At 39.7% G+C, this 27,985-nt stretch overlaps 1 long non-coding RNA gene across 1 annotated transcript; it reads left to right on the forward strand.

The window, feature by feature from the left end:
* The first annotated feature begins 867 nt into the window (after nucleotides 1-867).
* On the forward strand, nucleotides 868-27,607 carry LOC139034695 (uncharacterized). Its single transcript, XR_011487188.1, has 2 exons — nucleotides 868-993; nucleotides 25,490-27,607. It is a non-coding gene; the product is annotated as an uncharacterized lncRNA (long non-coding RNA).
* The last annotated feature ends 378 nt before the right edge of the window (nucleotides 27,608-27,985 follow it).

The following is a 27,985-nucleotide window of genomic DNA, read 5'->3' on the forward strand; positions in this document are numbered from 1 at the left end:
AGGTAAATCTTGGGAGTGGCGTTCACCCATGCACCATGGAGAAGCCCAGAAGCTCTGGAATTCTGGCTCCATCCGCAGGGTTATCTCTTTATCAGGCTGTCTCTACCTGCTGCCATTACATCCACTTCCTCTGATTCTGTGTCACTGAGCAGCTTTCTGCTGGTCAGTTTGGCCATGACTGTCTCTACAGGGGGAAGTGGGAACAGGAGAGGCATGCAGTCAGTGGTCTGCTAAATGATACATACTTTGCACATACATCAGTTTCATCATCCTTAGTTCAGCCTTGGTGATATGCTTCCAGGAGGCCAACTGAATTTGGAATTGTGTGCATAAAGGTAAGCTAACTAACTTAACTCATTCACTACCTAACTGACTAATGACCGTTCTGCAAGGGTCCCTAGGAGATTGCCAGTCTGTTTCCCTAGTGATCACTTGCACACCTTTCTGCATTTATCTCTGTGTTGAATTACTCTACTGATCAAAAGTTGGCAAACCTTTTCTATAAATGCCCAGATGGTGAATATTTTAGGTCTGGTGGGCCACTGGTCTCCGTGGCAACTTCTCAACTCTGCCATTGGGGTGAGAAAGCAGCTATAGATGATATAAAAGTGGCTGTGTGCAAATCAGCTTCATGCATCCTGGTACTTGTAAGCTAAGAGTACATTTAGAGAACTAGCAAAACAGAAGCACCTCCCCAAAATTGCTTCTGAAAAGATGTGCTAATTACAGAAAAGCTGTAAAATTATTATTATGGAAATAATAATCAGAACTTAGCTAGATTTCTTAAAAAAATTTTTTTTTTAATGTGGACCACTTTTAAAGTCTTTATTGAACTTGTTACAATATTGCTTCCATTATTTTCAGGTCTTTCAGCCAGAAGACATGTGGGATCTTTGCTCTCCAAGCAGGGATCAAACCTGTACCCCTGCCTTAGAAGGTGAAGTCTTAACCACTGGACCACCAGGGAAGTCCTTGGATTTCTTTAATTAAAAAGTTAAGTACAGGTTTGTTTTGAATTAAATGTGGCAGTGATGGAGAGGCTGGGTACCACTGCCGTGATCTCCTGGGCGAGGGCCTCTAAGGCGCGAGGGTCCCCGGAGCTCAGTGTGGGGATGCCCACCTCCTGTCTGCAGGCGTCACTGCATCTTGGATTCCAGAGCACTTGGTTACTGCTCCGCGGTGGGCTGTTTCATCACCGTCCCTTTCACGTGGATGAGGGAGTCCTCACCATTTCTACCTTGTTTATAGTCATTTTTATGCTTGTCTTACTTTATCCATTCTAGAAGCACCTCTTCCTTCTCCTTCTTATAGTCAGTTTTCCTATGTATAAAGTGAATACGTAAGAAGTACACACTCTATGCTTCCCTTTACAGTTTTTTTAACTTTATGCTCTTGAGGGTGTAGGCTGTATGCCATCTCTCCTCCTCCCTACAGTGACACCAAACAGACACGTGTGTACTAAGTGCTTAGTAAGTTTTGAATGAATGAGTGAATTTGATTTGAATTTTCCGGTCACTTCATTTTGAACTTCTGCTCTTCCCGCTCTTCAGGGAAGAGTCCCCCGGCTTTGCTCGTTGGATCTTGGAGTTCTTACTGTTCTCTAGGCTCACTCAGCCCCAGACTTTTTTGGGTACCTGCCTACCTGTCTCTGAAACGTGAAGAGAATTTAGGAATGCTGCCAAAACCCTGGGGCTATTTGAATATATGTACAAGAAGAGCCTGCTTGGGATTCCCCTTTCTGGCAGTTTCGATTCGAGTAGAAAATAGTGTTACAAAGATAATTTACAGAAAATGTACTTAAAAAGAGAGAGATGAGGAATGTTATGAAAGAGGAGTGATGCTTATATCGGAAAAATGTACAACTCTTTGTAAATTATTTTAACTCCTTGTGAATGCTTAAGGTTTAAGTGATCTAGTGATGGAATGATATCCATCTATATTTATCTGTGTGTATGTCTGTAACCAAAATGGACTGTCTCAGCAGCTTGGGGGTACATACATCATCCTATATTTTGCATTTTTCCAAAAAAATCACTCAAGAACTCACCTGCCTAGGTGGATCAGGATTCACCAAAGAAACAAAACTAATTATATACAATGTATATATATATATATATGTATATATATATATATATATATATATACATACACGTTGTGTATACACACACAAAGATATGTATATATATATATATATATATATATACATATATATACATATATATATTATAGAAATTGAGAACTCCAGAATCAAAAAGAAGACAGAGGGCTAGTCGGTTGAAAAAATTGTGAAAAAGAGAGAGAGAGAGAGATTGATTTTAAGGAACTATCTCCTGTGACTGTGGGGCTGGTCACCTGAAACCCATGTATAAGTCAGGCCAGCATGCTGGAAACTCAGGCAGGATTTCTGTATTACAGTTTTGCACCAGAATTCTTTCTTCTCCAAGAAACCTTAATTTTTGCTCTTAAGGCCTTCAACTAATTAGGTGACATATGGTCCCACCTAGATGAACAAGGGTTGTCTCCTTTACTGAAAGTCAACTGACTGTACATGTTAATTACATCGACTAAACACCCTCATGGCAACACCTTAGATTGGTGTTTGACCAGACTGTTGGGCCTCACAGCCTGAAGTGGCTGATACATAATGTTATCATACCTGGATAGGTAAATCCAGCAATTGCAGCAGGCCAACTACACCCCCAGATTGTCAAAGCTTCTAGTGACTCGCACTCGAAAGAGTTCCTGTTGCTTCCGAACCACGCCTTGGAGAGCACTGGGAAGGACTTCTGCATCTCCTCCAGCTCTCTTTTCATGGGTGTGTTTCTTCTGTTGCAGCCACACCGTCTGCTAGTTGAAAACTCTCTCGGTTGCCTTGCCCTCAGTGCAGAACTATCCCATGCTTGCATATTGGAGTTACAGCTCATCTGCTAGATCACTGCCCCAAAGCACTACTTTTATGTCTGAGGATTATCCAGCTGCAAAAAAAAAAAAAAAAAGCTTCATTTTCTCATGAGCAACCTAATTCTAGGCATTATTTCAGCCATTAATCCGACATCTCATTTCTAACACCTTTGTTTTCACCGACTCCAGTTGCTAAGCTAATCATTTGTACAGGTCCTGGTTCAGATGGTAAAGAATCTGCCTTCAAGGCTGGAGACCTGGGTTTGATCCCTGGATGGGGAAGATCCCCTGGAGGAGGGCATGGCAACCCACTCCAGTATTCTTGGCTGGAGAACTCCATGGACAGAGGAGCCCCACGAGGTCGCAAAGAGACCTGTAGGACTGAGTGACTAATGCTTTTTACAGTATCCAACCTCCAGAGAGAAGGGACTCTTTTTTTCCCAGACCTGGAGAATTCCATGGACTGTGTAGTCCATGGGGTCTCAAAGAGTTGGACATGACTGAGCGACTTTCACTTCACTTCACTCTTGCCCTTTCAGCCACTATACCAAACTCCTTCCCAGTCTGAGCTGACATCTTACGTATGTTGGGAAGACAGCTGTAAAAAGATCTGCTGCTTCAGGGCAACGTGGGACTCCTAGCCTTATGTTTGAATTGCTGACAAAGACCACTTTTAGATGTTAGAGAAGAGTCAAACATCTGCTTCCAGCTAGTTTCTGGGTATAAACCTTGGCTGGTGGCTTCCCTTGCAAAAGTTTAAATTTCATCTCAGTAGGAACATGCAGAAATATAACCAGGTGTTTGTATAATAAGTATTGTTGATCTCTTTTTGCATTATATGTTTTCCAGGAGCGTGGATCATCTTCTGTAGTCTCAGAATTTAGTGACCCTCTAGGAAGATTTGCTGTTTTGATGCCATCTCATTGTGGACGTTTTACTGCTCCTCTATATAAATCATAGATAAAGGGATTTTCTAAATTGCCCTAACATAATCTGTAAACTTGACTCACCTCAGTTAATGTAGTCTCTTCCCTAGCCAGACTGTTCTTTGTGTGACATCATGCTGAAGTTTGTTGAAATCCTTGTGCCTCATGAAAGAGCCATGACATTTCTAGCTTAGGTGGTTTGTCCTGTTGTCCTTGGCTAAATTTTCTTTGTAGCCTAGTTAAAACCTGGACACCTGGGAGTTTAAATTACCCCTGTAGGATATTAGTATATTAGCTACCTATAAAAATGAAATTTATATGAGGCATCTGTTTACATTGAGCATGCCATAAAACTGGCAGAGAATTCAAAGGAAAGGGTTTTCAAACGAAGGTTTCATAGCCAGGAGCAAAAGGCTCTTGAGAGTGGCTTGTAGGTAACTAATTTCCATTTTATATATTAAAAATAACTTTAATATACAAAGGATGTCTTCCCTTCCAAATGGCAGTCTTGAATACACAAAGTATTTCAAGACTCCTTCTGTGTTCATATCAGCTGTTTCAGTGATTTGTTACGTAACTGTTGCTGGTTCCAAGAGCAAACAAGGGAACAGGATATTCAGCATTAATCTGGTGACATCCTTGAGGACTTGGCAAGTGGGGGGAGCAGTCCCTGGTTCACAGGTAATTCCAGTTGTTATCCAACAGTGAGAGATTGTATCAAGTCAGTGAGTTACAGTAACGGAGGGGCCTGGAGTCATACACACGGGCAGATCCCACAGTACTATCATTCTGAAAGTCAACAGCAGCAATTGAGTATCCAGGCTAATCCACTCTAGTATTTTTTGATTGCATAGCCAGTTGCTGTGCTTACTTTAATCCAAAGGAGTAGACGGAGGGAAAAGGAGTCATTTTTAAGCCATGTGGCAGTTCATAGACACAAAGAGAAAGATGAAGAATGGAGGCGGGATGGACAGGGACCAGGGTAACCTGGAAGTTACTTATCAACAGGAACGGCACAGATGTAGACCAAATGGAACTGATGAACGTGTGAGGCCCCGGTACGGTTGTAGTGAGGCTTACTGAGAAGATGAACCCTGAGTCTGAGAAGCAGGGCCCAGCATACGGTGTTTTAAGAGGATTCCCCCATGGCAAATAGCCACCTCCCTCTCCTAATGCTGCTGCCTTCAGGAGGAAGAGCTGATGAATTGTCCTCAGGACTTTTGCCTACAGTGTTCCAAGAGGCGGGCCAACACCTGGATCTGTGTGCCGCCACGCCTGTGGGTGGTGATGGAGCGGTAGTTTCCAAGGGGAAATCAGGGGACCACTGTCAGAAGATGGAGACTGGACACTGGGTGGATAAAGCCAGCAGGTGCTTTGGGTATCACCAAGTCCTACACAAGTTTTACTAGTTGCAGTGGACTCAACCAATCCCTTCCTGCTGCCACACATTCAGGTGTCTTCTCACTGACTTGATCAGATTCCTATTCATCCAGTCATGGCATTTCTTCCAGTCTTCATCTTCTCCTTTCCATAGTATTCCAACTATAATGTGAATTATATAGATTTGAGGTGTGTGTGAAGTCTTAAGCTAAGGATGCAAGCATCTCCATGACTGTTTCTCTGGGGAAGGTGTTGATATTGTGTCAAGAAGAGAATGAGGCATTTCTGGGAGACTATGCATCTCTTGGTACAGATGGGATGTATCCAGAATGATTAGAGTCAGACAGGGTAACTCCCCTTGGTTTGCCATGTCCTCCTCTAGGAGATCTTTCTGACCCAGGGATCAAACTTGCGTCACCTGCATTGCAGGTGGATTCTTTACCACTGATCCACCAGGGAACCCTGAGAAGTGGAGTTAATTGAAGGGTTTTTGATGTGGAAGAAATTATGGTATGATTGAATATTGGTATTATGTGTGGCATTCTCCTGGAACCAGACTGTTGCTTGGTAGCTAGTATTATCTGATTTTTCTGTGAGCTCTTTCTTACAGGAGGTAATCTTGGCTGTCAATATTTGTGTATTGATGCTTCCCAATGAAATACTCTTTTTTGATTTTGGCTTCCAGATGCACTCCTGTGGTTTTCTTTATCTCACTTCTCATGAGTCTATTTTTCTGGTCATTAGTTTTCTGACCCTCTTTAATTTCATTCACTTCCCTGTTGATCACATCCAGTCTCGTGGCTTTAGAATCTCTAAGTGCTGATGATTTCTGAATTGAAACACCCAACTCAGACTTCCTTCTGAGCCCTAGATTTCTAGATACAATTGCCCACTGGACTTCTTTCCTTTATGCTTAATAGACATCTGGGAATTGTTATGCCTAAACTGAACTCCTGATCTCTCTTCCCTGAAACTTGCTTGAGTGAAAGCCACCCTCATCTCAGCTGAAGGCAATGCTGTTTTCTCATTCAGACCAGAATCTAGGGATCTCCCTCTTCTCCGATCTTTCACACTTAATATTCATTTCATTAGGTAATCTTGTAGATTTTCCTTCAACTTAGATCCACTCTTTCACAGCTAATTTTAATTAAAACTGTACTTCCACAAAGTTTTCTGCAGGAAGGGAGGAACCACAAATTTTGGTGATTTTATCTCTTTGTACGATTTCTGACGAAGGCTTTAAAGGAGGTGGGAGAGAGGGAAGAGCAGGTCTCATTCGGAAACCAAGGAGCAAGCTGGATGGCCATGAATTCGCTTCACGTTTGCCTGCCGGCTCCCCCTCCCTCCCTCTCTCTGAGTCTCAGCTGTAGGTGACTGTGCTGGCCACACCGCACATCTCCACCTGCTCTGTCATCTCTGAATTTAGGTTGTACTTTTTGGTATCGGCCCCGGTGATCTCTTTCTCTTTCTTGCCTTTGCACCTCTGTGCTCACTCACTTCCTGACAAAATAAAACTAATTTTCATTCTGAAACTGTATTTAACCCTCTTCACTACTGCCAGTAATTCAGAACCAATAATTCCCCAGACTGCTTATATTCAAGGAACTTTATTAAATTTCCAAATTACTATAATGATTTTCTTTGCGAAAGCTGAAAGAAACTTTCTCACCATGTTTCTGCATATGGAATTGGCACTTGATAGCATTCTCCACCATCTTTGCAAATTCTTAATCTCTCTCCATAGATCTATGGCAATCTCTATTCTCAGTATTTCCTGGCAGTGAATTTGGTAACCAAAAACTCCCTTCATTGTGGAGGCCCAGGGAAATAAAAAATAGTCACTTTGCTGAATTGAAAAGATTGAAGTTTTGGACAGAATCAGATTAAGGGTTATATTTGAAAATTTGCTCTCTTTTAAATTATTGCCATCACAGTTATAGTAGCTCTGACTGAGATTTCAGTTCTATGAGGACATTTCTAAACCATGCACTTAAATAAACCACAGGTCACGGACATTAAGGTGTATTGTACACTACCTATCAGCATGTTACCTGAGCCGTGCTGTTTCTTCACACTTTATATTAATCCTGATTCTGGATTAGCTAGATATGTTTTGAGTTTTTAAGAATTTAAATGTATATGCAAGACTGAAAACCAAAAATCAAAAAATATTCAAAAATTTTAAAATTAATAGTTAATCCCATTTTTAAATATGTATAGGATTTCCGTGCTCCTTGGAGTACAGAATCATTTAGAACAAGACAATGAGAGAAATAATAATTAGTATAAATATTAGTTGTATCATGCTCAGCAACTTTTAAATAGGTTTTCATAATTATTTTACTTAATTTTACAATAACCTTGGGAAGTATATTTGAAAGATTTTAAGACATCCCTTATTTTACCAGTGAGAAAATTAAGGCTAAATGATATAAATGACAAGCTTAAGTTCACCCAGCTGTAAATAGCCAAGACAGACACAAATATATCTGTCGTTAACTCAAAACTCAATGATATCACTACTATACAAAATTGACATTTTTATGAACCAAAATAAAACTGGGCATTAAATAAATAATAATAATAACAAATTAGAATAAATAATTGTTATAATAAATATTCCTACTCCAAAGCTAGAAAATCCAGACATGAACATTAGTCTTTTGGAAACACTGACTTCAAAATGTACTTGAACAGTTTTATTCCTATAGACTAAGCATGGATAAACCAATATAAAAAAAAAAGAATGGACATAGCTGATTTTTTTTTTTTTAAGATTGAAGAAAAGATGTGATCATGTTCCTATGGCCTTTGGAGGATGAAGAGAAATTGCTTTTTCCCATGGCTAGCAAAACTGCTGAAAATGGATGAGTCGCCAATTTTGATAAGATCCATGACTGGTACCATAATTTGCAGTGATTCATCTGTGATTTTTTTTCCTTTCCAAAATAGGGTCTAAAACAAAACCAAAGCCGTAGGAAAAAGATAACAACTGGCATTTTTATCTCTTGTGTGTGTGTGTGTGTGTGTGTGTGTGTGTGTGTGTATGAAATGGAACTTATGATAGATTTAGAATACATTTGATTCTGGCACAGTAAGCAATCTTAAAGATCATCTGGTCTAACCCCCTCACAGCTTTTCCTCCAAATTCTAAGGTTGACAAAAAGGAGGGTTTTTCAAGGAGGGTTCTTCAACTAGTTCATGGTGAATCTAGGGCCAAAATCCAATTCCTTTTCTGTGATATTAATTATCCTTGAGATACAATATTCTCTCTATAGGTTTATTTTCAAAAATAAGAAAAAGTAGGTGTTGTTTCCCTTCATCACATGATGCATGTTTCTTATTGTTTACTAAACATTATTAGTCATTCTTCCTTACTCTAACTGGTACGTGATTTGGCCTTAGAGTTTATAGGTAAATGTATGGTTCCCAAACACTATAAATTGTTTCATAGCATGATGATTTATTCTTTTTCTTGTGCCTGCATTTCTTAGTAAGACTAAAATACCATCCTCAAGTAAACATAGGCTCCTCAGGGATTTAACCATATAGCATTTGTATTTGTAGGCTGTATTTTAAAGAGCTCCTTCTTTATGAAATTTACAGTTGAAATAAGTTCTGGATCCTTGAGAATTTTTAAAAATTAATGTTTAAGTGAGAAAAACAATAGCACTATGTTGTTTTTCTGGCTAACTTTAGACACTATTTAGCTAAAGATATGGAGGATCTTTCTGACCTCTGGAAATTATTGTTAAGGTGAAATTTTTCAAATGAAGTTCTCTGTTGGGATTTCAAGTTACCTGTTTAATTGCTTTTTTGAGCAGGTTAGTATCTGCCTCTTGAGAAACCTGGATGCAGGTCAGGAAACAACAGTTAGAACTGGATATGTAACAACAGACTGGTTCCAAATCGGGAAAGGAGTATGTCAAGGCTGTATATTGTCACCCTGCTTATTTAACTTATATGCAGAATACATCATGAGAAACACTGGGCTAGAGGAAGCACAAGCTGGAATCAAGATTGCCAGGAGAAATATAAATAACTTCAGATATGCAGATGACACCACCCTTATGGCAGAAAGTGAAGAGGAACTAAAGAGCCTCTTGATGAAAGTGAAAGACGAGAGTGAAAAAGTTGGCTTAAAGCTCAACATACAGAAAACTAAGATCATGGCATCTGGTTCCATCACCTCATGGGAAATAGATGGGGAGACAGTGGAAACAGTGTCAGACTTTATTTATTTGGGCTCCAAAATCACTGTAGATGGTGTTGCAGCCATGAAATTAAAAGACTCTCACTCCTTGGAAGGGAAGTTATGACCAACCTAGATAGCATATTAAAAAGCAGAGACACTACTTTGCCAACAAACATCCGTCTAGTCAAGGCTATGGTTTTTCCAGTAGTAATGTATGGATGTGAGAGTTAGACTGTGAAGAAAGCTGAGCACAGAAGAATTGATGCTTTTGAACTGTGGCGTTGGAGAAGACTCCTGAGAGTCCCTTGGACTGCAAGGAGATCCAACCAGTCCATCCTAAAGAGGATCAGTCCTGGGTGTTCATTGGAAGGACTGATGCTGAAGCTGAAACCCCAATACTTCGGCCACCTGATGCGAAGAGTTGACTTATTGGAAAAGACCCTGATGCTGGGAGGGATTGGGGGCAGGAGGAGAAGGGGACAACAGAGGATGAGATGGTTGGATGGCATCACTGACTCAATGGACATGACTTTGAGTAAACTCCGGGTGTTGGTGATGGACAGGGAGGCCTGGCGTGCTGCGGTTCATGGGGTCGCAAAGAGTCGGACACGACTGAGAGACTGAAGTGAACTGAACTGAACTGGGTATCTGTTTCCATCATGTTCGGGAAAATCATTTGAGATAGGGGCATGTCTCAGTTAGTGCTCAGGAACTGCAGACATTCTGAATTTGTGTGCACAGGCTAGGCATTTGCCAAACACCTCAGCTCTTTGTAATAAGAAGGAACAGAAAGAAATGAGAAAATAATAGTGAAGGTAACTTACTTTTTCTATTTCTCTCCTTATTTGGTTTGTGGCTTTTTAGAATGAAAGCTCTTTGTAGTCAGCTATCTTGCCTTTATAGACATTTCATTCAGTGCCAAGAACCCTTAGGAAGTTCAAAGGCCACCAATGGCAGTAATATAATAAAACTAGTAATTACTTCTCTATAACTTTGCAACAAAGCAAATCCCCAACTCCAAATTTCTACTGGTTAGAGCTTTGGACACAGGTTTGGAACTGTTATTTATTGACTCATTCAACTTAATTGACTCTCTCAAGTTTTAAAAAAATCTTTCTTTTCTGGCTCATGTGGAAAAGATTAGGAAACCTCTTATCGATGCTTATTCATAACTACCATATGTGCTGCTAAATTATTATGAGAAATTGAGCAGAGTATGAGTAGTGAATATTAATTTGCTGCCCCAAATCTCTTCATTTTTGGATGTCAGTGTTACCTTGACAAGCATGTCTTTTATTTTGGTGAAGGGTTGACAAAGTGAAATATAAGAGCAGAGAAAATAGAGATTGGTGAGTGGGATGCTTCTTCGGGCCAAACAAGATAAGAGGAAGATGCAAGCAAGAAACAGAGGTTCCTAAATGAAACTCAGGAGGCTGTCACTGCCTGTCCACAATCAGGGTCTGCAGCCAGCCATGGCTTCAGCACTTCTAGAAATACATTTTGCCAAAGTGGTAATGTGAAAAGTCAACACTTTGTACTATAAAACCCAGGATGTTGGTGGGAGGCAGACATTGTGTATTGGATGTGAAAGTGAGCACCTACATCGGAACTTCTGGTCTACCAGGATTTGACCCAAGGCCTCCATCTCTGAGCAACAGGAACAATAGCACCTCAGTCAGGATCTGGGCAAGATGGAAAGAGCACACTCAAGGTTATTGAGAAGGATTTAGTAAAGGAACTCTTTATTGTGGTATGGGCAGGTCTAAGGAAACCAGTGAGGGATTGACTACCTAAGAACTACCAATAATGGGAGCCACAGCCACCCTTCAGACCTTAAGGGACTAAGTGGAAGAGATGATTAATGAGTCCAGAGAGAACTTGTAGAAAAAGTCTACGTGAGAAGAACTGTGGCTGGTCCAAGAGGATACAACAAAATTTTGGTGACTCACCAGGTGTGAAGTCAAGGGACTCCAATCTGCCAGTGGTGCTTCCATTGGTCCATCTCGACTGAAAGCTAGAGGACAAGGGAATCAGTTGATGAAGCCCATACAAGCCAGCCTCCTGGGGCGCAGACTAGGATCTGGGGACTGGAGGGGCCAAGGTGGTATGTCCAGACCAACTGAAGTCTGACCTGAAGGGGGTGGTGAGTGCCGTTGCAGGCAGAGTGCTTAGTCAACTCGGATCCTTCAAATTTCCAACCAGTGACTAAGCTGTGGTCTTTAGTAATTGAGAGGACGGGATCATTGAACCTCTAACGCCTTCAGTGACCCCTTTTCAGGTAAGATTTGCCCTCTCTAAGGACAGTGCTAAGTAAGCAGGCATGCTATACAGGAGATTTTAGGATTATATGTTCCATGCGTTTCCCTGCTACAGATGCTGCATTGTACAATGACAAAGGCAAAAAAAAAAAAAAAAGGCTGATGTTTGTGCTCTGATTTCCATACTCACCAGTATTCTGTATTCTGCTTTACACTGATTATTTATGATAAATTTTAAGTAAAGCAGTGTACAGCACTGTTGAGAGTAAATTTTGCTTGTGTGCTTGAAGCACAGACAAAACTAACAAGCTAGTAGTTTAAAATTATTACAATGTTGCCGAATAGATTTTGCTGCTCTGAAACTAAAACTCAAAAATAAAAAAATAAAACATACAAGCTGTATTATCGGTAATGGGTTTTTTGCCAGATTAAAATCTAGCAAACAAAAATAAAACTATATGATATATGCAATATAATCATGAAGGTGGGACAGGAAAATAGTGATGTAATGGTGCCTAAGAATATTCTTCAACAAATATTAAGGTACTTCTGATAGATTCACCAAATGTTTGTAGTAACAATTACCTTTCATTCACAACAATTAAATAAAATTTAAATTATTGACTTTCTTAGTTCACATCAACATTGACTCCCAGGTACCCAGGTGAGTTCCTATTGAAGACAGAAGTCACACATCCCTAAATCAGTAACAAATTCATGTCTGTTTTATCAAGTAAAATATGTACTAGAGGACCCAGTTCAGTATAGTCACTAATACAGAGATGATTAAGACAAAGCAGTGGCAGTACTTCAAATGATCTTATAATTAGTAAGAACTAGAATGTTACACCTATTTTCAGGTTATACTGTAGAATTTTCTGAGGAGTCATCTGAGATTCCGTAAGACATCAAAGTTTGCCATTTGTAAAGAGTACACTCTTGTCTACATTTCTAGAAATATCCAGACCTGTTTAAAGGAAAAGAATGGTGAGCATGAGCTTGGGATACTACCAAGAGTCTCAGTTTTTATATGGCGCTCTCCTAGATCACACCAGTGAGCCTGGTCAAAGGCAATCCTTGAAATGATGATGAACGCAGTGCTGGTGGAAAATAGATGTCAGTGGCACTAGTAGATGAGAAGAATTTTAGAGGGGCAGAAACTCAAAGGATCATCTCAGGCAACAAGTTGGGAGCCACATTGAGGATATGCATGAGCCGGGCAGAAAGACAGTCATTGGGAAAGAGACTGAGCGTCCATGTTTGTTTCTTCCTGATCCACTGAAGACCCAACAGCCGATGCCTGCAGGTGGGTAGCAGAAGATTTTTAGGTTATCATGGGAACTGAATAAGATAAAATTTTCATCATTGTGCTTAAAAGCAAACCAAGCAGAAGCTGTTACACTGATGCCAGTTCCCTAAATTGATGTACTGTCCTGAACCCACAGGCTGAATTCTCTCTTGCTCCTTCCATGTGCTTAATGAAGTCCTGCTCATCCTTATCTCTCTTGCCAAGGTCTTCATTTTGGGCTGCTTTCCTTGTTTCTCAAAAAAGCCTCTACCTGGTAACACACTCTCTTAGCGTCTCACACTACTTCACACGTGTTATTATTTCCTCCTTCACTGCCTCTCTACTTGGTATCTGGAAGGAGTGGAGATAAACACTGAGAAGGTTTTTATGTGTCCACTTGTCTAGGCCGCGGTACCAAGATATTTTGTCAAACACGTCTGGATGTTTCTGTAAAGGTATTTTTAGGCTGGATTAACATTTAAATCAGTAGATTTTGAGCAAAGAAGATTACCTTCCATACTGTGGATGGGCCTCATCCAATCAGTTGAAGGTCTTAAGGAAACAGACTGGGGACTCTGCCAACAAGCTGCCTCTGAACTGGAATTGCACCATCAGTGTTTCCCTGGCTTTCCAGTCTGCCAGCTTACCCTGCAGATTCTGAGCTTGACAATCTCTACGAATGCACGAGTCAGCTCCCTAAAATGAACCTCTCTCTCGATACATTTATGTCTACATATACCATAGCCTTTGGTTTCTGTTAGAGACCTAATACAAACACGATTGTTCACATTCCTCCAGGTTTAACGGGAAGCCTCACTTAACCTCCCTTTATCATGATAAAAATGTCAATTCTCCTTCAATTTATGGTATTTGCATGTATTCATGGATTCCATTTTCTTATATATAAGAGGTGGCATATTTCATGTCTTGTACCTCTTTCTAACCTCAAAATATTTCCTGAAGATCACTGCATCTCAATGTATGGTGAATTTTCTTTCTTTTTTTTGTTTTAATAACTGCCTAGTATTCCATTGTGTGGCCATCTCCCAAAAATGGATATTTGAACTGCTTATAACTTTTCCATATTTTAAAATTTTTGGCAAGGAATAACTACATAGTCTATTTTTTTTGGTCAGTTTAATTTAGGCATATATTTTTAAAAGAGAAGTAAGGTTTGGAAAGATAACACATATGTAATTTTTCAAGTTATTAAAAGAATTTCCTTCACTGATCTCTTAATGTTTTATATTCCCATCAGTTAGATTAGAAATTGCCTATTTCCATACAGTTTTGACAGCAGATTACCTACTGAGCTGTGATTTTTGCCAAATCTGATAGGTAAAAGAGCCTCATGTAGCGTTATGTCTACTTCCTTGATTAGTTGTAATGTTGAGCATTATTTCATGTGTTAAAGAAACTATTTTTATGCCTTAACTGGTGAGCTCCTTGCTCATATGTTTCATCATTTATCTACTAGGTTACTCCTCCTGCCCCTCAGATTTCAGGAGTCCTTTGTAGAGTAGAGATGTTGGTCTTTCATGATACAAAATTTTTTACTGGTTTTGTTTTTTATATTTGCTGGTTCTGCCTTTAATTTTTTAATGTTACAACGTTTTTCTACCTTTCATTTCTTTTAGATTCTGAGTCATACTTAGGAAGAATTTCCCCATGCTCAAATTATAAAATTCTCTTTCAGTATCTATATGGTTTCAATGTTTATATTTAGCACTCTGGTAGTCTAAATGTATCCATGATGTTTGTATGAGGTATACATCTAATTTCATACTTGCTTATTTTCAAAATGACTAGTCAGTTAACCCAGAGCTATTTATTAAAAATTCCATCTTTCCTGCACTGATGTCTGTTGCTATTTTTGCAAAGCACTTCCTTCCTGCCATCATTTGAGCCTTTTCCTTTATTGGTCGCTGAATCTATTAATATTTATGCAACATCTACTATACTGTTTTAACTCTTAAAGACTTTGTAAATATTTATTTCTAGGTTTTTATATCTGTGAGGGCTGGTAGCCCTATATTTCTCCTTTATTGTGTCAAAGAAATATCCATTGATTTTTATTTCAGTGAATATTTTATCAAGATTATTGAACTTTGTCCAATGCCTTTTCACATCTATATGATGGTATTCATGTAATGTTCCCTTAACTCTATTCATGTGATGGATTATCTTACAGATTTCCCAATATCCAATAATCCTTGTACTCCTGTGATGATTCTGATTTAGTCATAATGTATAATTGTTTTAAAAAAACTTACTTTATAATAAAGTAAGAAAAATGTGAAAAACTACATAAACTCTATACTCTTAATTCAGCATCTCTGATTGTTAAGATTTGGCACATTTATTGCATTAGTTTCTGTCTCTCTCTACACATGTGTGCAGTGTAAGCACACACACATTACACACACACACTTCACACACAGAGTTATGTATAGTCTTACATACCCAACCACACATACATATATATATGCATTTTTTTCTGAATCATTTCATGGAGTTACATTATACTCCTTTACTTGCAAATACTTCAGTGCGTATTTCTCAAGAATAAGAATATTCTCTTACATAATCTTATTGCTGTTATCAAATTAAGGAAGAATAACGTTCATATGATAACACTGTAACATTTTTCTTCAAATATTTAGGGCAGTTCACTTGTGAAGGAATCTGGGCCTTGTGGGAAAATTTTAGACTATGAATACCCTCATTTTAATGATTTATTCAGAGTATCAATTTATTCTTGAATCAACTTCAGAAGTTTCTACTTTTGGAAGAATTTGTACATTCTAGATTGCCATCCTATTGTTTACAGCATACATTAATAATCTTTTTTATTCCTGTAAGGTGGGCAGTGATGCCCCTCTTCTTTTCCTGTTTTTAGTGATTTTAATCATCTCTTTCTCTTGGACAGTTTAGCTAAAGGTCTGTTAATTATGTCGATCTTGTCAGAAACTAATTTTTTATCTCACTCATTTTGTCAATTACTTTTCTATTCTTTATTTCATTTTTTTTCCACTCTAATCTTTATTTCCTGTCTTCCACTTGCTTTAGGTTTAGTTTTCTTCTTTCTGGTGTCTAAAAGTGGAAGATTACATTATTTATTTGAATCTCTCTTCTCCTTTAATATGGTATTTTCAGCTCTCAATTTTTCTCTCTGTGCTGTATAGCTGCATTCCATAAGTTTTGTTATATTTTATCTTAGTTTTCATTCTTTCAGAATATTTAAAAAATTTCTTTGTGATTTCTTTCCTGACCCATTTTTTAGGAGTTGGTATTTCCCTTTCCACATATTTGTGAGTTTCCCAAATTTTCTATGATTGATTAACTTATGTTATTCACTTCAGTGTGCTTGGGGAATACACTTATATGATTTAAATAATTTTTAATTTATTGAAGCTTTTTTTATTGCTTAGAATATGGTCTATCTTGGAGAATGTTCCATGTGTGAGAAGAATACAATTTAGCTGCTATTGTGTTAAGTGAACTATTGATATTTGATAGATATTTGATTTATGGTATTGAAGGCTTCTACTTTTTTATTGGTTTTGTTGACAGGTCAGTTATCTCTCCACTATTGAGTGTTAAGTACTAAAGTCTGCAGCTACTCTTGTTAAATTGTCTATTTCTCCTGTCAATTCTACCAGCTTTTGCTTCATGCACTTTTGAGGCTCTACTTTTAAGTGTCGATATGCTTAAAATTGTTGTATATTCCTAATATTCCTAATGATTGATTCTTTTATTATTATAAAATCTTTTTTATAATAAATTTTTTATGTTAAAGTCTTTTTCATCTGATTATTAGTGTAGCCACCAGTTTACTTAAGTTTCCTATTTGCATGACATTCTTTGTCAGTTGATATTCATAAGTGAGACTGAGCTATGAATTTTCTTTTATTGGGCAACCCTCACCACCTTTGGTGTCAGTGTTATACTTGATTTTTAAAAATAGAAAATTTTCTTTTTTTTTTCATGTTTTGAAAAATTATGAATGCATTTTGAAATAATCATGAAAACTAGATAGTGGACTTGAACATTAGATGAATCCAGAGAAATATGGTTAATTTTGTATTATGGCTACATAAGAAAATATTTCAATTTTAAGTGATACATATTGCATTATTAGAGACAAAATGACACATTGCGTGTAATTGCCTTACTTAAGCAAGGGAAAAAAAATCTCAAAACTTGATCATTATTAAATCTGGGTGTTGGCTACATGGGGAGTTGTTGTGTTTTTTCTATTTTTTGTGTATTTACATTTTTTAATAATATAAGATATACCTTGGTTCCAACTCAGATTTATTTGAATTTTTAAGGATTAGGTCAAGAAATATGTATCTTTAAAAGCCTGACAAGAAACTAAGAATATTATTTAAACCCAAGAGAAAAGAGGGGGAGGGAGACATTTTCAGATAAGAGGTTTAATAAAAATTCTGGAGATGGGAAGCATGTGAAGGCATGGGAACTGAGAGAGTGGAGGAAGGCACAAGCTAGCGTTTTTGCAGAGAGAATCACAGAAAAGGGGGAGATGATGTGCACGACAGGCTCAGACGCATCAAGACAGTGACAAGAGTGTGCTGCGGGGCTAAAATCGGAAGGAAATTGAACGAATGGCTGTACTTTGAAGAGGTGACCTCCCTGCTTCCCACTGGAGTCTGCTTTGGATAGGATATTGGAAATTTATCTCTTTAGAAATTCAATAGCCCAGATAAAAGACATTGGCATTTGGACTACTTCTGAATGTCTAGTACTGTATCATTCACTCCTAGAAATGCAAAAGTTGCTTCAAGAGAAACTTACCTTTAGGAGAGCTCATATTGACCTTCCTCAAACAATAAACAAATGAAACAGCTATAGGTGTGTCCAACTTGCCAAGAGCTCTTTGGTTTGCTTCCATTGTGGTCATCTATCCACACAAATGTCACCTTCTTAGAGAAGGTTGCCTAGAACGTTTCCTGTGCGTTTCTCTTTTCAACTTTATGGAGGTATGATTGACACATAACACTGTATAAATTCAAGACGTACAATGTGATCATGTGATACCTGTATATATCACAAAATGCTTATCACAATAAGATTAGTGAACACGTCCTTTTCCTTACAGAATTGCTATTTCTTTACTGTTGCTGTTATGAGTGAGAACATTAAAGCTCTACCATCACAACGACTTTCAAATAGTCAATATAGTGTGTTGTTAACTATGGTTCTCAAGCTGTACGTTAGGTTACCAGGACGTATTCATCTTACAAGTGAAAGTGCGTTCCCTTTGAGAATATCTCCCCATTTCCCCCACCCCCAGCCCCTGGCAACCACCTCTCTACTTTCTATGAGTAGAATTTTCTACTGAAATTTTCTAGCGAAGTTTCTATTCCTTCTTTGTTTTTAGATCCCACAGGTAAGCGAACCCTGCTACACTCTGGCGCAGCACCCCGATATCTGATGGCCAAATCTCGGGAGCACGGTCGCTGTGCTCCCAGCGTCTGTCTTGTCTGCACCCGACGCTGGGCTCCGCCGCTGCAGCCGCGTCTGACTCTGTGACCCCGTGGGCTGTAGCCGGTCAGGCTCCTCTGTCCATGGGATGCTCCAGGGAAGTCCTGGGGTGGCTTGCTGTGCCCTCCTGCGGGGGACCTTCCCGGCCCAGGACTGAACTTGCATTTCTCACGTGTCCTGCATTGGCAGGCGGGTTCTTTACCACTGGCTCCACCTGGGAAGCCCATTCGCTACACATTAAGAGTGCAGTTTCCTAGACTCTCTTGCTATTAAGGACAGCCCACGGCATGTGAGTACTAGTAACGTGTGCTGCTCTGAGATCGCCCACGTGAGGTCTTTCCCCCACTCACATGGCTGGAACGGCGTCAAGCACCAAGGGAACTTGGTGGTCTAAGAAAGAAAGACACCCCTGCCCCTTGCTTAACACTTAGAAGGATGCCGCCAGCCTGTGGGGAATGCCTCGCTCAGGCCTTCGGTGAGTGAGGAGCAAAGTGGCATCACATTGAGCCACCGAGATTTGGGGGTTTATTCTCTCAGAGAAGCCGAACTTCACTCCGGGCAGTACACCATTCTTTCCTGCTTCCTTAACTAGCCCAGCAAAGATAAACACAAGCCCACTCACACCGAAAAGGATTCAGGGACAAGCGATAGCTTCTCTTTTACCCCCTGTCCCCTTGTAGGCAACCACTGACTCTTCTCCGCACTGCAGGGAAAGCAGAGGAATGGTCCAAAGGACCACAGAATGCTCATTTCCACCAAGCAGCGGATAATAACAGCAATAACAGTAATACCATTAATGGCAATAATGATAAACATTAATCTCTCTTCAGCAAACCCTCAGTGGTGTTCAGTGGCCCGAGGGCCATTATGACTCAGGTGTGACTAGGACCCACTGTGGGAATTTTCTAAGGCAAAGAGGGGGACTCAAACCTCCGGGCCCGGCGCACAATGGAACATAACCTCCTCCCCTCTCCTGCTTTTCACAAGAAGCCAAAGGGGATCTGTCAGGGCAAAAGCTTTCTGCAGAGCCTCCTAGAATGAGAGCGCCTGGTGCCGAACGCTTTTACTGGAGGGCACCAGGCAGGCATAATGAAGTCAGTAATTTCTCCTGCCTGCAGCTTTGAATTAGGCCACGTGGTAGAGCCTTTTCGACTGATGAAAAAAATACCACTGAATTTCAGAAAAATGGTTACGCCTTATTAAATTATTTGAAACCTCTGGAGTTGCATCTCTTTTTGGCTCCAAATTGGCATACCTGTTAACTTAGAGTGTTCAAATTTCTCTAAAATATTATTGTATTTAAGACAGAGTGCCATCCCCAAACTGCACATGAATTACAGAACATCAGAGAAAGAGACAGCCACTCACCGGTTCTCGGCTTAAAAACCTTCACCACAATTAGTAGTTAGTAGCTTTCAGAAACATTTGCTGGATAAGTAACCATGGTCAAATCGCATAATTTGGCCCCCACGCCCTCCTTCTCTCTTTTCTTTTATTCCAGGGTTTTGAGTGCTGGTCTAAGAGCTATAATTTCATCTTTAGGCATATTTCTTCAGGCATTCTTAATGAGGCATTTGATTTGTCCAGTCCTGCCTTCCTGAATTCAGCCTTTTAGGGATTTGGGGTTGGGAGAGTGTGGGAAAAAGGGAACGTGGAATACCACCACGCTGCTGAAAAGATACAATCTAAGGATTGGAAGAGATTGTGAATTATCTTTTTTTCTCCCTTAGGCAGGGCTATATCTAAAAGGATTCTAGACAGATAATTTTCCATTCTCAAATATTTATTGCATGCCTGTTGTGTGCCGTGCATATCCTAGGCATGAGAGATTTGAAAATGAATTTGTCTTATTTTTTAAAAGCTTTAGAAAATGTGGAAATATTAGCAGCTATGATCTTCTTTCTATGAACTCAAAATAAGAGGAACTAAATATTCTACTTCTATCATTTAGCAACTTTGGACATAAAAACAAGAAAGAAGAGGGAAACTGTTTCTAAAGCACTGGGGTTTTGCCCATCTTGTTCATTTAGTTCTGACAGTCTTAAATCTGTCGTTGATAAATATTTACCCTGTAAATAAAAGAGTTACAGGGGAAAAGTTACTTGCATAATTCTCTAACAATTGAAATAAAACAGTTATGCTGCAATAAAAAACGTATTTCTGGAAACCTTAAGTATTTCCATACTGGGAGTATGACGTTTTGTTTTATCACCTGACTGTGTGTGTATGGGATCATCAGTGGGTTACATTGTTCAAGTTTTTCTCTAACTGGAAGCTGGGAATTCACTGTGTCAGAGAAATAATGCTGCAAGTGGTGGGTAATTCCCAATCTCTTCCATAAAGTTGTGCAATAGAGCTTTTCAATGAATTATGTGGAATTTTTTTGGTTGTTGCTAAATGCATATATTTTTGTAATGAAAACAAGTCAGAAGCCATGTTGTTTTACTTGGCTGTTATTGAGAAAAGCGGGTTTAATTAGAAAGGGCATGGGAATATAGGCACGTAGATGGCTTTGGCAGGAATTTGGAAATGGATTTTTTGATTCTGCCATGGGCATGAATAAATTGGAGCATTTGTTTCCTGTTTCTTTTGGGAAGGGATGAGTGGGGAGAGGTTTAGTCCTTCTGAAGGTATTTTATTTTCCTTTTCTGAATCTTGATATAATGCGGAAAAAAACCACACATTTATTCATGAGGTAATTTGGGAGGTTTACCGAGGAAATGAATGGCAGGAGAATGGCGAACAGAAAGGAGATCTTTCTGAGAACAGAAAGTGATTGGAGTTTTAGGAGATCAAGCATTCAAGGGAGACTGTGGAGGAAGTAAGAACCAACGATGGAAAAGGAGACGAGAGAGGCTGGAGGCCCCGCGTTTGAAAGCCGTGCCTCCAAAGGGAGAGAAGACGGCCGCGCAGAACCAAAGCCGCCGGAAGGAGAGGAGATCCCACCGGAAGGGATCCCACCGGAAGGGATCCCACCGGAAGGGATCCCACCGGAAGGGATCCCACTAGAAGGGATGCCACTGGAAGGGATGCCACTGGAAGGGATCTCACTAGAAGGGATGCCACTGGAAGGGATCCCACTGGAAGGGATCTCACTAGAAGGGATGCCACCTGAAGGGATCCCACTGGAAGAGATCCCACTGGAAGGGACCTCACTGGAAGGAGAGGGGATCTCACTGGAAGGGATCCCACTGGAAGGGATCTCACTAGAAGGGATGCCACTGGAAGGGATCCCACTGGAAGGGATGCCACTGGAAGGGATCTCACTAGAAGGGATCCCACTGGAAGGGATGCCACCGGAAGGGATCTCACTGGAAGGGGTCCCACTGGAAGGGATCCCACTGGAAGGGGTCCCACTGGAAGGGGTCCCACTGGCAGGGGTCCCACTGGAAGGGGTCCCCTTAGTGCCGCTCAGGCCGACTCCGCAGGAGGCTATGGCCGGCAGGCACGAGGGAGAGCAAGACAACCTGTTTGAGAAATGAACTGCATCTGACTAACTTGGCGATCAGCTCACTGGGGAAGAGGAGAGATGTTCTGGTTTTTATTTGAGGGTTGGTAGAGCTTATTGTCCCGAATACTGGCTTCCTTTAATTTGGGGTGGGTTGGGGGGAAGTTAGGAGGCCTTTCCTCTGTTAAGCGAGGGACTGAGGATTCTTTGCTCCGAAGCTGGAGGTTTAGAATGTTGAGGGAGCAGAGGCAAGGTCTAACTGTGGGAAGAGTTACATTTCCCGAACCTGGGAGGTTGGAGGCAGTAGGGCGGCTGGGCCAAGGTTGGGGGACCTCGGTTGTGGGACTGTGTGAATGCCGGCGGAACACGAAGTGGAGGTGATGCCGGGGAGCTGCAGGTTCTTGAGGCACACGAGGGGGTGGCCGCTGCGGAGATCCAGCCTTCCTGCTCTCAAGAGGCCCACGGAGGTTCAGACAGTGAGCATCTTACACCTGACGCTTGAGAGCTGGAGGTCGCCTCCAGTGTCCCGAGGTGGCCAGAGCAAGTTTCCTGTGAGATTTCAATTGAGGGGGAAACTGCTCCCCAAAAGAATGAAGGTGTGATTTCTTGGAACAAGTGATGTGTGGGTATTGTGCTGCATTTAATGTAAATTAGGAAAAGGAGAAAAAAAAAGACTGTTGGAGTGTCCTCACATGCTTGTTTTTATACTTTTACTACATATGCAGCCATCCATAAAAATACATAGAATTGTTGTGAATGTTTTAGACTTTTATATAAATTAGAATTTTATATAAATGGTATCATACGGCTGAGAGGGATGGGATGAGGGAGCTGAGCTGTATGTTGTGTTGTTTATTTTTTTAAAAAAAGGATCTGAAGCAAATATAGTAAAATGCTAACATTTGTTAAATCTGGATGGTGATCATACAGATGTCTCCTAAATTTTTATTCCTGTACTTTTCTGTATGTTTGAAACATTTGGCTATTTTTAAGAAATAAAGGGGAAAAACACAGAAAACAAAGACAAAAGCCAGCCTGTGTCTGGACTCCAAGTGTCCTGTAATGTTTAATACTGGTTTTACTTGAGATGTTTGCAGATTAGTTTGTGGCAACTCTTGAGGTATTTTAACAGCTTGAGCTGAAGCCTTGCCTCTTTGATGACATACTGACATTGGAAAACGAACATGTCCCGTATAGAACTCTTGAGCTTTGCCCACTGTGTCTGGTTTCCAGGTCTCCATTTTAACAAAAGTTATCATACACTTGATTACTTTCTTTAGAAACCTAGCAGTTTTCCAGGTTTCTTTCTCATCCCCTGACTTCCCATATTCAAGTCATTGATTCTTTCTGCAAATATACGCATGAGATCCACACATTTATTTCCAGCTCTGCCATCATCACCTTATTTAGGGTTATTTTCTCTCCCTGGAATACCTCCACAGCCTCCCAGCTGGTTTCTCTCATCCGACCCCTCCCAAACCAACTCCTCCAGGTAGCAGTAACAGTGATTTTCTTAAGTAATGGCAATTGGATCATTTTATTCCCCTGCCTAAAAGCTTGCAATGACTTTCTCAAATACAAACCTTTACCCCCAGTCTACACGGCTCTGTGTGAACTGACTCTAATTCTCATCTCCAGCCCCCTCCACACTCCTCACTTATGCTCGGGCTGTAACTAGCTACAGGACCACACCAAGCTCCTTTCTGTCCTAGGCATCTTTGCATCTGTTCTCTCTTCTGCTGTAACCCTTCTTTTTATAGCCAGATCATTTTTTCTTTAAATCTCAGCTTAAGTCTCTCACTGACCAAAGTAGATCCTCACTCTTGCATTCTTTATTAACTTTCATGTTCGTTTCTTTCACAGAACTTTCTGCAACTTCCAGTTATTTTACCGGATTGATTAACTGATTGATGGCTACTTGTCATTAGTTTTTGGCTGCCTAGCATCTAACTTCCTTTCATGTATTTGGAAACGCTCCCATCTAGAGACTCGAAGGCTTATCTCCAGTCAGAAGTTGAAAATGGCCAGTGCTCACTTTCTGAGCTCTTGGCACCTTGGACACATGACCTAGATTGTGCCATTCAGATGACGTTGACTCAGAAACCAGTGAAGTGATGAAAGAGGGACCTTATCACTTCCTTCGATGAGAGCGGTGGCAGCAGCAGCGGCTAAATTCGTTTCCGGAAAGGACAGGGACCACGGTTGTAGTGAAACTGGTGTGCGATCCAGTTCCAGACAGAGCGGTGGACAGGGCAAGCCTGGGTGTGTCTGCTCAACAGGACAGTCTGTGGTGTTGTTGCTGAAACTGTGGCGTTATTTGAGGCCTTGTTCCTCATCATGTAGCCTCCAAACCTGTATCCCCAACCCTCTCTGATTCTATGAGTTACCCAAACAAAAGCTGTTTTAGCAACTACCTTTTCTGTTTCAGTTAACTCTGTTGATTTATGTTTGCTTGTGAAGATTGGGACAAGGGTGAGGCAAATGAGACACAAGGGAAACAATATTTTAGAAGGGTCACGACAGGGTCAGGGAATGCCCACCCTCTCTTCAAGAGGGAAACTTGCATGTACTTGCATGTCTTCAAGAGGGAAACTTCCTTAACTTATGTGCCCTAGATGCCTTGCACGCTTCACTCTGTCCCAGCCCTGTGCTTGCAATGGTAAGAAGATATTAAATTCAACTTTTCTTGAGGCCTGAGTTTTCTGAAAATAAGTGATGAATAGCCCATCTCATGAATCTAGGAGGTGGAATATTTCTGCAGCTCTAGCTAAGAGGGAGAAGCTTGTTTTTCCAGAATTAACCCCTCATCCTCTTTCAGTCTGTGTAAGAGGCAAAGAATAAACCAGGAATTGGAGAGTTTGGGAGGGACAATATTTTCACAGAGTTAGCAAGGAGCTGTATTCTCCTTCTCCCCTGGGACAAGCTTCCCCCTCATGTCAAAGTGAGTGGAGTTGGAGGCAATGTCTTGCAACTCAGCACATCTGCTATAATAATGGAAGGATACAGGGACCAGCATCTTGAGTGTTGTCCAAAGGTGACAGTTGGTGGTTTGATTGGTTCCCTCGAATGGCAGAGGAGACCAGGAAGTCTGGGAATGGCCAGAACTTCCAGAATTTAACGGGACAGTTGATAAGTGAGTCTCCTGTTCAGAGAGTTAGACCTGATTAACGGGAGCTGGCCTGAATACTCTGCCCAAGAGAGCATCGTAGAGGAGCTAAACAATTCAAATTGAGATATTAACTGCCAGCAACCAGAGGCTGGTGGAGGGGATCATACACAGTTAGCTGGTGGGGTCTTGATGCTATCAAGGGCAATGAAGATGACTGGCAATGGGAGGTCTTTAAAATCCCATAAAAATTGGAATCCGGAGGGTGTTTCTATGAGATCCCAGCTCTTGCACTTGGATATAATTTTTTCTGTTCTCAACCTCATTATAATAGCTCCTTCTTCACCTTTGGGCTTGGCCATGAGAGGCTTGAACTATTAGAGGGCTCATAACTTGCACACTACCGCAATGTCCCAACAATGGCCTCCCCTCCTAAGACGTTGGCTTTAATGATTTTTTTTTTTCATTTGTCTCTGCAGGCAAAGACAACAAAACAAAAGTGATCAAATGAGACAACATCAAACTGCAGTGCTTTTGCACAGTGAAACAGAAAGTCAGCCTACCGAATGGGAGAGAATAGTTGTAAATGATATACCTGATAAGGAGCTAATATCAAACATATGAGAAGATATAAAACTCAATATCAAAAAATCTGATTTTAAAATGGCCAGAGGAAGGAAACAGACATTTTTCCAAGAAGATGCACAAATGGCCCACTAATGTGTGAAAAGATGCTCGACATCAGTAATCATCATGAAAGTGCAAATCAAAACCACAAGGTATCACCTCACACCTAACAGAAGGGCTGCTATTAAAAAAACAGCTCACGGAGGTGGGCAAGGATGTGAATAAAATGTTTATGGACATTTTTTGTATTTTCATTTGTTTATGGAAATATAAATTGGTGCAGCCACTATGGAAAAAAATTATGGATGTTCCTCAGAGAAATAAACATGGAACTATTATATGATCTAGCATTTCCACTTTTGTGTATTTAGCCAAAGAAAACAAAAACAGAAATCTGAAAATTTATGTGCACCACTTTGTTCATTGCACCACTTTTTATAATAGCCAAGATATGGAAGCAACCTCAATGTACATCAATAGATGAATGGCTAAGAAATATTTGGTATGTATGCACAACAGAATAGTACTGCATCATACAAAAAGAAAGAAATCTTGCCACTTGCAATAGCATAGATGGATCTAAAGAGTACTATGCTAATTAAACTAAGCCACACAAAAAAGACAAATATGGTACGATTTTATTTATACATAGAATCTAAAATTCAAAACAAACAAACAAAACAAAGCAGAAACAAACTCATAGATATACAGAAACTGCCAGAGAAGAGGGAGTGGGGAGCTGGGAAAAATAGGTGAAGGGGATTAAGATGTACGAACTTCTAGTCATGAAATAAATTACAGGGATGTAATATACAACATAAAAAATATTGTCAATAATGCTGTAACAATGTTATATATTGACAGATAGTTACTAGACATCATGGCAATCACTTGTCATGTATTTGAAAATCAAAGCCCTATCTTGTACCCCTGAAAGTAACATAACATTAAAAGTCAGTTATGCTTCAATTGAGAAAAAAGAAAGAAAACTTTTCACAGAAGTTCCCCCTAAGATTTTAGACATGCTTTATCAGATATGTCACATGATATTTACAAGCCAATCACTGGCAAGGGGAATGGAATTACCCAACTGACCAAGAATAATACTTCAGTATAGAATAGTTTCTCAGAGGTCAGCCACAGTAATTACTATAAAAGATAAGGCAGGGACAAGGGACAGGGGAGGAAGGAAGGGAAAACAAGCTAGAATTAGATTTCTTGTTTTGCAAACCCACTCTTTACAAATAATTTCTACACTTCCAAGATCTCGGTTGGGTGTCTAGAATCCAGAAAATCTCAGTTGAGAAATTAAACTTCCAAAACTTTTAGCAGAGGTAATGAAATTTCTGGGATTGTTATCTTAATTTCTCTTTCTGATAGATTGCTATCAGTGTCTGGAAATGGAATAGATTTCTGTATTTTAATTTTGTATCCTGTAGCTTTACTAAATTCTTTTATTAGTTATAAGCTTTTTACTGGCATCTTTAGGATTTCCAGTATATAATATTAGATAATCTGCAAACAGTGACAGTTTCACTTCTTTTCCAATTTGGATGCCTTTTATATCTTTTTCTTGCTTAGGTACTGTGGCTAGGACTTCTAATATATATTGAATAAAAGTGGTGAGATGGACATTTTTCTCTTGTTCCTGATCTGAGAGGAAATATTTTTTGCTGTTGATAATGATTTTCACCATTGATTATGATTTTGGCTGAGGATTTGTCATAAATGGCCTTTATTATGTTGAATATGAAGTATATTTCCTCTATACCCAGTTTTTATCATAAGAAAATGCTTACCTTTGTCAAAATAATAATTTTATAGAATAATTTTTCTGCATCTTTTGAGATGATCATATGGTTTTTATCCTTCATTTTGCTAATGTGGTATATTGTACTCACTGATTTGTGCATATTAAATCATCTTTGCATCCTTGAAATAAATCCCACTTGGTCATGGTGTATAATTCATTTAATGTATTGTTGAATTTTGTTTGTTAATATTCTCTTGACAATTTTTAATGAACCTTCACTGGCTATATTGACTATAATTTTCTTTCTTTTTCTTTTTTTTTTGTAATAGATTTGGCTAGTCTTCACATCAGTGTAATGCTGGCATTGTGGAATAAATTTGGAAGTGTTCCTTCCTCTTTAATATTTTGAAATAGTTTGAGAAAGATAGTTAATATATTTTTCTTTAAATATTTGGTAGGATTCACTGTGATGCCATCTAGTACTGAACTTTTGTTTGTTGGGAGTTTTCTGATTACTGATTGAATTTTCTTACTAGTTCGAATTTTCTATTTATTCCTGATTCAGTGTAAGAAGATTTTATATTTCTAAGAATTT

This window comes from Odocoileus virginianus, chromosome 4, assembly GCF_023699985.2.
Source record: "Odocoileus virginianus isolate 20LAN1187 ecotype Illinois chromosome 4, Ovbor_1.2, whole genome shotgun sequence".
Lineage (NCBI taxonomy): Eukaryota > Metazoa > Chordata > Mammalia > Artiodactyla > Cervidae > Odocoileus > Odocoileus virginianus.